This window comes from Mustela lutreola, chromosome 11, assembly GCF_030435805.1.
Source record: "Mustela lutreola isolate mMusLut2 chromosome 11, mMusLut2.pri, whole genome shotgun sequence".
Classification (NCBI taxonomy): Eukaryota; Metazoa; Chordata; class Mammalia; order Carnivora; family Mustelidae; genus Mustela; species Mustela lutreola.
The window spans coordinates 69447123-69456985 of record NC_081300.1 but is presented as its reverse complement, the minus strand read 5'-3'; positions in this window follow the sequence as shown (position 1 = coordinate 69456985).

Genomic DNA, 9863 nt, shown 5'->3' with positions numbered 1-9863 from the left:
GGGAGGGGCGGGGCCGGGGCCGGACGGGGCGGGGCGCCGGGAAGGCGGGGCGTCCTCGGCCTCACTGCTGCTAAGACCAGGCCGCGCGCGCCCCCTGGTGGCCGCGGAGAACTCCGGCGCCGGCTGCCGAGGTCGCTGGAGTGGGGCGGAGCCCGGGAAGAGGTAGTCAGCTTGTGGCCTGTCAGACTGGCGGAGACCCGAGCGCGAGCACGGGAGACAGAGGGAGATAGTTAGCAACATGGGGAGGCAGAGGCACGATCAGCGCCCCCAGAAGGGCAGGAACAAGGGACGTTTTGTGGCCTGAAGGCTGGCTGGCCCTTGCTGTGCGCCGGCCTTATGGTCACTTGGTGTGGCCTTGGTCAAGTAACATCCTCATCTTTCTGGGCTTCCATCTCTCCACCAGACCAAACTCCAGGAAACAGAGAACCAAAGATTGGCGTGAGAAGGAGATGGGAGATTGAAACAAGGGTCCCGGAGGGGCAGAAAAGGGGCTGGGGACATTTGCCTGAACAAAGCAGGCCAGACACAGCTACTCGGGGGGCCCAGAGGCTAGGTCTTCAGGCAGGTCACTCTTCTGGGCAGTGAAATGGGCATGATATTAAGAGCAGCACTGCCTCATCTCCAGCAAATAATCTCTGATGCCCACAAGAATGTGAAAAGTCCACACACTGTCCTAAAACTCATCTTTTTCTCAAAGGGCTGTGGCTGCTGGGAATCGCCTTGTCTGAAACCTGAGCCTTTTAAAAAGTGTATCCTGATAAAAGGGTAAAGGCCAGATAAGCCACAGCACTCTTTCCCCCCATAATTTTTTTATGATTTTGTTTATTTATTTGTCAGAGAGAGAGAGAGAGCGAGCACAAGCAGGGGGAGCAGCAGAGAGAGGGAAAAGCAGGCTCCCCACCGAAGAGGGAGCCCGATGCAAAGCTCAATTCCAGGACCCCCCTCCATTATGACCTGAGCTGAAGGCAGACACCTACCTTAGTCACCCAGGTGTCCCTCCCCCAATATTTTTTTAAGGAAAATTTCAAACATACTGAAAAATGAAAAGAATTTTATAGTGAACACCCATATAACCCCTAATGTTGAATTGTCAAGGGACTCCTGAAGAATAAGATGGAGAGAACAAGAGAATCTGATGTAAGTCCAAAGACAGACAAATGGGGCATGAAACAGAAAAGCCAGAAACCGGCCTACACACAGAACTGTGGCTTTGTCCGAGGGACCACTGCAGTTGGAGAGAGGAGCCATATTATGGACTACTTGACAAATTGTGCCAAGGAAATGAGTTAACCATAACAAAAAGCAATGAAATTGGACCTCTACTGCACATTGTACCGGAAAAATCAATTCCATGTGAATTAAAGATCTAAATATGAAAAGCTATATTTAAGCATTTTTAGAAAGAAACGTAGAAGACTATCCTGTTTACTTCAAGGTCAGGAGAGATTTCTTACTATATAAAAACAGATTATAAAGGAAAAGATTGAAGAAATTAATCTGCAATAAAATGAAAAAAACCTTATAGTAAAGTGGTAGGGAAAGCAACAAACTGGGAGAAGGTATTTGCAACCAAATTATTGCTATGCAGAATATACAAATGTGTAGATAAGGGCCCAAGATGCAAGTAAGCATTTGACAAATAAGAAAACAACAATGGCCAATAAATTTGAAAAGATCCTCAACCTAATTACTAATTAAGGAAATAAGAGTTAAGATCACAACTCGTCAGTAGGAGAAGAGAGAAATCTGTGGTACGTTCATATGTAAAATATCATGTAATAGAGAAAAACAAATGGTTTAGTTGTGTGTATCATGGTGGATAATTCTAACAGAATGCTTAGCACAAAAAACAAGTCTCCAAATAATTCATATGATTTAAACTCAAAAACATCAGTATTTATAGCAACAGTACACAAAAATCAGTTGTGTATCTCTATGCCAGCAATGAACGATTTTAAAAGGACATTAAGACAACAATTCAATTTACAACAGTTGCCAAAAAAAACAAAAAACAAAAAACAAAAAACCCACCTGGAAATAAACTTAGGCAATGAGCTGAAAGATCTGAGCACTGAAAACTACAAAACATTGCAGAAATAAATGAAAGAAGATCCTAAATAATGGAAAGACATCCCTGTTATTGGATTGATAGACTTAGTAATGTTAAGATGGCCATACTACCCAAAGCAATGTACAGATTCAGTGTATTGAAATTCCAATGATCTCTTTTGAAGAAATGGAAAACCCATCCTGAAATGTACATGGAGTTGGAAGGAGCCCTGAATACCGTGGACAAAAAGAAGAACAAAGAGTACTAACACTTCCTGATTTTAAAATGTACGACAAAGCTACAATAACCAAAACAGTGTGGTTCTGGTGTAAAGAGACTCATAGATCAATGGAATAGAATTGACAGTCCAGAAATATGCCCAGACATCTATGGCTGATTGATTTTCAACAAGGGCACCAAGACTATTCAATAAGGAAAAGAATAGTCTCCTTAACAAATGGTGCTGGGACAATTGGATAGCTACACGCAGAAGAATGAAGTTGGACTCCTACCTCACACCATATACAAAAATTAACTCAAAGTGGATCAATGGCGGGAATGTAAAATGGTGCAGCAGCTGTGGAAAATAGTATGGTGATTCCTCAAAAAATTAAACATAAAATTACTATATCATCCAGCAATTCCAACTTCTGGGTATATATCCAAAACAAATGAAGACAGGGACTCAAACAGATACTTGGACACCAACATTTATAGCTGTGTTATTCACAATAACTGAAAGGTGGCAGCAACTGAAATGTCAATTGATAGATGAGTGGATAAATTTTGATATGTCCATATGATGGGATATTGTTTAGCTATAAATAGAAATGAAGTCCTGACCCATGCTACAAGATGGATGAACTTTGAAAACATTATGCAAAGTGAATTAACCCACACACAAAAGGCCTAGATGTCAAATGCTAGATCCAGAATAGATAAATCAGTAGAGAGAGAAAACAGATTGGTGGTTGAAGGGAAGGGGAAATGATAAGTAACTGCTTACTGGGTACAAGTTTTCCTTTTGGGGTGATGAAAGTCTTTTGGAATCAGAGGTGCTGGCTGCATAACATTGTGATGTACAATACTTTGTACTGAATTTTTTTTTACTTGAAAATGGTTAATTTCATGTTATGTGAATTTCACTTCAATTAAAGAAAAAAAAACATGGCAGACCAACTACATTTTGAAGAGAGAAATTCATCTGTAACAAAACTATCAAGAAAATCAAGGGACTGAGAAGTACAGACATCCGTTCACCAGGTGGGATATAATTGGGGAAGGGCACCCAGGAGTGTTCTGCTTAAGTCATGTGGGTGTTTCTTGTATCATTCTTTATTCTTCGTGCTAATGTTTTTTCATACCTTAAGCAATCTCTCTTTGTAAGTTGCAAAAGGCACTCTGCAGGTCCCTAGGTGTCCATGGAGAGTCTTGCTTCTCCAGGTCCGTGAATGTCCCAGTCCATCTATCAGCCCCAATGACAGGGTTGCAAGGTCACACCCTATAATCAGTGAGGCTGTTGGCTCCGCTGTCTGCCTATCCCTATTGCTACAGCTTGTTCCCTAACCCCATCCTGCCCACTTAGGCAAAGGGTCCTCTCTGTCCCTTTAACACACACACACACACACACACACACACAAAAAAAAAAAAAAAAAAAAAAAAAAAACAATGAGGCACAGACCCTTGCCTGGAACAAGCTTCTGTTTCCCACATGAATATCCACATCCTAGCTTTCCATCAGTGGGAGCCTGAGGTGTCCTGTAAACTTAGTGAGTAACCAAAGTAACTCTGTGGTCTGTCCTCCTACCGGGGAATGGTTAGTTATCCCAGAAGGAACAAGTGCTTGGAGAGATAGTCTAAATGTGGCAGGGCCCTTCTGCTATAGAGAAAGAGTGTAGATCAGAGCTGCCATTGGAGGGAGTATTAGCCCAGGGACAAGGCAGCAAAGGCCAGGAGACTGATAGCAGGGAATGAGTGCTGGGAGAGCATGTGAGGAAGAGGTGACTAGAGGACCACAGAGGGAAGGACGAGATCCCAGCTGGGAGTAGCAGGCCTGGTGCTGAACCTCGGCCTCCCTGCTCTCAGGGCTGGGCAGACAGGATGCTCAGCCCAGTGGGCCCCTCCAGAGGAGCCAAGCCCCTAGATCCCAGCTAGCTTCCCTTCTGGGGCTGAGTGGGGAGCTGGCATGGACAGGGCTGTTACTCTTTCTGCTGTGTTCCTCCCAGTAAGCCACTTCCTTTTTCTTGCCTCATGTCCCCAGCTGTAAAGGAAAATGAGAGTTGGACCAAACGATTTGGGGGCAGGGGGTCCTTTCACCAGACATGCTGTGATTCCAAGTGACTTGTGCCTTGGATTACAAGGTTCCCTGGCCCTGGGCTGGGCCGTGAACTGGGTGGAGGAGGCCCCAGTGTCCCGTCTCCTTCACCCCCTAAAGTTGCAGGAAGACCTAGGAAGAAAGGAAGCTGTTAATGAAAGTGTGAGGCATGGGCTGTGTTACCGAAGTGGAACAGGCTTGAGGCAGTAAAATGTTCTAGAATTGACACCAGGAATAGAGTATGTGGTAAGGCCAGTGAATTCCATGGGCTTGTGCCCACGGTGTCTCTTTCTCTGCTGTGAAATGAATTCTTCGCTGTGATGCCAGGCTGTGCATAAAAATGGACAAAGCATTGCGTGAGCGATGCTGGAAGTGGGGTGAAGGCAGAAAGGCAAGTCCATATCCAGAATCTGGGTCTGCCCCCTCCCCCCCACCTCCCCAGCTGCGAGCACCCTCCCAGATGGAATAGGGCCAATGCAATCAAGCTGCCACCAGGTGGCAAGATAGTCCCCAGGGAATGGGACCACGCAGGGGCCCAGTTTTGGGCTCTGCTCTTTTTACAAAGGGCCGTCAGCTAAACAACTCCCAGCTCCTAGGAGTGCAACCCACCCCTACAACCGTGGGGGCTTTCAGGAACAGTGACAAGGAGAGAGCTAGGCTGGCGACTGTTATTTTGAGACCCCAGAGATCCTTGAGGTCCTTCCCCCTAATCGGCATGAGCCACAGGATGTATAACAGATTTTCTTAGAAAAACCTTAGATCTGGGGGGCTGGGTTGCTCAGTTGGTTAAGCATCTGCCTTTGGCTAGGGTCATGATCCCAGCGTCCTGGGATCAAACCCCGCATCAGGCTCTCTGCTCTGCATGGAACCTGCTTCACTCTCTCCCTCTGCTGCAACTCCGGCTTGTGTTTTCTCTCTCTCTCTCTCTCTCTCTCTTGCTCTCGCTCTCAAATAAATAAATAAAATCTTTTTAAAAAAGAAAAACCTTAGATTGTCTCTTGGTTGCTTAGTTCCACTGCTTCTTCCCTTTCCTCACCTGGATGTCCAGAGAGGGGTGGTGACATGCCCAAGATCACACAGGGCAGGTACAGAGTAGCAGCAGATAACTGTGGTTTGGGAGAGAGGAAGAGCTACTGAGTGGAGGGGTGGCCAGGGGCCTGTCTGTCCCTGGGCCCAGCCCTCAGGGGGCAGAGTGAGTGTTGGCTCATCTGGGCACTGGACATGGAACAGCTCCTGCCCTTTAGAATAGCTAGAAAACCATAACTACATATACAAGCAAGGTCATTTCAGACCACGGTAAATGCCACATGAAGGAGGTAAAATAGCATGGGGAGAGGGAGTTGCTGGGGGCTGCTTCAGCTTCAGTACCAGGGGAAGAAAGGCCTCTCTGAGAGGTGGTGTGGGGGGTAAGAATGGCAGGTATATCAGGGTTGGGGGCGGGGGGAGAATAGGAAGCACAAGTGAAAACAGCTGCTATGTTTACTCTGTTCCGCACTAATAAAGGCCCTTCGCACTAATAAACTTGTTTAATCTCATTACAGCCATATGAGGTAGTAAGATTATCATCGCCATCTTATGGAATGAAAATTGAGGCATGGCAGTCAAGTAACCGTGGTATATGTTGGAATCAGAACCTGAACCCAGGTAGTCTGACTCCAGAGTCAGGAGGGCTCATCCCCCACTGTTCTGTTTCTCAAAGTCACTGACCTACACTGAACAAGTCGGGTGGTAGAATCTGGATTCCAGGGGAGCCTGGGTGGCTCAGTCGGTCAAATGTCTGCCTTTGGCTCATGTCATGATCCTAGGGTCCTGGGATTGAGCCCCGCATCTGGATCCCTGCTCCTCAAGGAACCTGCTTCTCCCTCTCCCTCTGGCTGCTGCTCTCCCCCTGTTTGTGCTTTCTCTCTCTGTCTGTCAAATGAATAAATACAATCTTAAAAAAAAAAAAAGAATCTGGATTCTATTTCAGATGCAGGGTACAGGGCTAGAAATGAAAACCCACTCTTCCCAAGAGAGGTCTCCAGGCTCATGCTAGCCAGTCCAGAGCCTGGGCAAGGTCTCCAGCACCCTTCCTGCCCTCCTCTGCCCTCCCCTCCACTCCAGGGGAGTCCGGAAGTCCCTGCTCCCTGCCCCCAGCTCTGGGTTCACAGTTAACTGGGCCACCTCATTCTAAAGGGATTTGACTCCCTGAGACAACTGGAGACCGGTGAGAAAGGGCTTAGGGATTAGACAGTGATAGCCAGGAAGGTAAGGGACTTAATTAGAGGGGTTTGGGTGTGGGAAGTGGGGCGGGGAGGGGATTTGTGTCTTTGCAAAGCCAGGGTGGACTGCGGAAGTGACAAGGAAGTGGGCTCCTTGGGAGGAGCCTGGAGGCAGGCTCGGTTTCTCCTGTTCTCTTGTGCCTTCTGAAAAAACACATAATAGTACTAATAATTCTCCACTTTGTGCACCCATCACTTTTCCAGCCATTATTCACCTGGAATTCTCACAGCAGCCCCCAGAGAGAGGCAAGGATTATTTTTCTCCCCAGATAACAGGAACCTGGAGAAGACAGGTAACTTTGCCCCGCCCATCCCCCAGCTGGGGTTTGGTGCCTGGCCTCTAGCTCCAGGTCCATGATTGCTTCATTGGCTCTCATGCATTGCCTCAGGGGGAGACCCCAGAAAGAGCCAAAGAGCTGCCAAGGAAGAATGAAGTCATTCATTCAGTGCCATGGCTGCCACCTCTGCCACTGAAGTTTCTGAAGACCCCTGCCCTCCTCACTGGGGGTTGGGGAGGGTGGAAAAGAGTTAGGGAATAAAGGGATTGCCCTCCTCTATCCTGGGCAGCAAGGCAAGGCTGGGGCTGGAACATGAGGGGCCTGATTAGGGGCTCCTTATCCCACCCCTCTCCTACACACACCCGACCCTCCTCAAGGGAGACTCATTTGCCAACCTCCACCCTTCAAAAGCACTCTCCACCTGCAGTCTGAAGGTATCCTGACTGAGGTTCCAGTTCGGTTCCACACCAAGGATGCTGAAGCCCCTGAAGGAGAAGGATCTGCCCACTTCCACGGCTCACACAGAACATACTCAGCTCAAGCTTCTTGGAATAGCCCCTCCCCATCGCTCAAAGTCCCTCCTGACACCTGCCCTCCTACATGCATGTGCCCCTAAGTGCTGATTCTTTTTTTTTTTTTTTTTTTTTTTTTTTTTTTTTTTTAAAGATTTTGTTTATTTATTTATTTGACAGACAGAGATCACAAGTAGGCAGAGAGGCGGGCAGAGAGAGAGGAGGAAGCAAGCTCTCCGCCAAGCAGAGAGCCCGATGCGGGGCTCGATCCCAGGACTCCGGGATCATGACCCGAGCCGAAGGCAGAGGCTTTAACCCACTGAGCCACCCAGGCGCCCCCTAAGTGCTGATTCTTTATCTGACCCCGTCACTTATCTAGCCCCTCTCACTTATCCACAGACCAAGCTCAGGCTGGGCATGCCCCCAATCTCGAGACTGTGTGTTCCCGGAGGGCAATTTTCCTACTCCAGGACTTCCAAAGTGTTCAGTGAAATATGTGAAGGAAGGAAGGGAGGAAGGAGTGAGTGGTTTCCAGGCCTCCTGTCCCCTCCAGTGTGGCCAACTCCTGCTTAGTCATCAGGTCTCTGGGGAACCTGAGATGCCCGCCCCCCTTGACCCGGATGGGGAGCTTCCTGACTGCACCAATATGGCAGCACCAGTCGCACTGGGCTGGAATGACCTGTTGCCTTAGCCATCTCCCCGTGGACCAGGAATTTCTTAAGGGCAGGGCCTGGTCAGCCTCCTTCCCCCAGGTATCCCTGTGCCTGGCACCATACCCTCTACTTAAATACTTTTGGAGCGAAGGAATGAAAGGTGCTCTGGCTCCCAGCTCCAGTTAGGAGCTGAAGCCTAAACCACCTGGAGGAGAGTGAGGGCAGGTACAGGAGTGAGCCCATCACTGTCACTTCCTCATTCTACTGCTGTTACGGCCATGTCATCCCGGGGAGGGTGGATTTCTTCATTCCTTCCCCACTTTGTTGGAAAGAAACTTAAGGCAGCTGAAACCCCACATGGCAGGACTGGGATAAGGAGAGGAGGCAAGGAGGCTGGAGTCAGGGTCCTTCTGCACGGTTGCCTGCAAGCACAGGGTTTTTCCAGAGAGTTCTGCCGTCCTGGCCCATGGAAGTAGAGTGTTCCACAAATATTTGTTGAAGGGTTTGAAAGACTGTTTTCTCCGACTCTCGAACCACTGTGCCAATCTCGGCACCACCCCCTTTCCCTGAAGGCACCAGAGAATCAGGACAAGGTCCCCCAGGGGACTCTGATCTGGAGGTCAGTGCCCTTGTTTTGGAGAAGAGTCATCCAAGGTCCAGAGGCAAAGGCAGGTAGCCCAGAGGAACACCCCTTTCCTCCCCAGTGCTCACTGCTAAATAGTCACTGAAGCACATTCGCTTGAGAACATGGTTGAAAGCCCGGCCCTGGACTCCCAGTCCAGTGCTCCCACCTGATCCCACAGCCACCTCCTAGAGGTATCTCAGCCCACTACCTGGCAAGACTAGAACCATTAGTTAGCCCATGCTCCTCCTATATCTCCTAGGCCTGGCAGCCTTCTTTCAGGTGTAACACTACCTTGCCTGGCAAGTTATACTCCACACAGCACTCTGGTTACAGAGCTGGAAAGTGGTAGAACTTGGATCTCACCTGCGGCCTGCCTGACTGACAAGGCTGGGCTCTTCCTGTCGGGCCAGCCTGTTACCTGACAGTCAACCACTGCAACACAGAGCAGTCGGTGTCAAGGTTGGGAGAGAGGGGCTGCTGTTTAGTAGGGCTCATGTTGGATTGGTTAGATCATGGAGAAGTTCCTGGAAACAGCATTTGAACAGGGCTTTGAAGATCAGGGAGGATCTGGCAGGAGGAAACAGGAGAGGGAAGTAACTATGACAGAGGCAGGAGGGCCAAGGAATGTCTGAGGAATAGCAGGGAGCTTCTTTGACTAAAATGAAAGTGTGTTGGGGACGAGTGGGTGGCTTGGTTGGTAAAGCATCTGCCTTCAGCTCAGGTCATGATCCTGGGGTCCTGGGATCAAGCCCTGCGGTGTGGCTCCCTGTTTAGTGAAGAGCTTGCTTTCCCCTCTGCCCCTCCCCCCTGCTCATGCTCTCTCTCTCTCTCTCTCTCTCAAATAAATAAATAAAATCTTAAAAAAAAAAAATGAAAGTGTGTAGAGGGGAAGAGTGGCAGTTGAGGCCCACAAAGGATGCTGAGACAGGATAGGCCTTGGCCTGGAATGCAAGTTGGTGAGATTGTGCTGACTCCTGAAGGAGCTAGGGAGCTACTGCAGATTCTTGAGCAGGTGAACAACATACCAAGCAGGGAGCGAGACTTGCAGGACAGGGGTAGGGGATGAGAGGAAAGGTGAGGATATGGAGGAGGGACTCTCTCTTAGTAACCAGCTCAAAGGAGGTGACCAGATTATTGGTCTAGGATTTATATTATCAGATTAACTAGCTG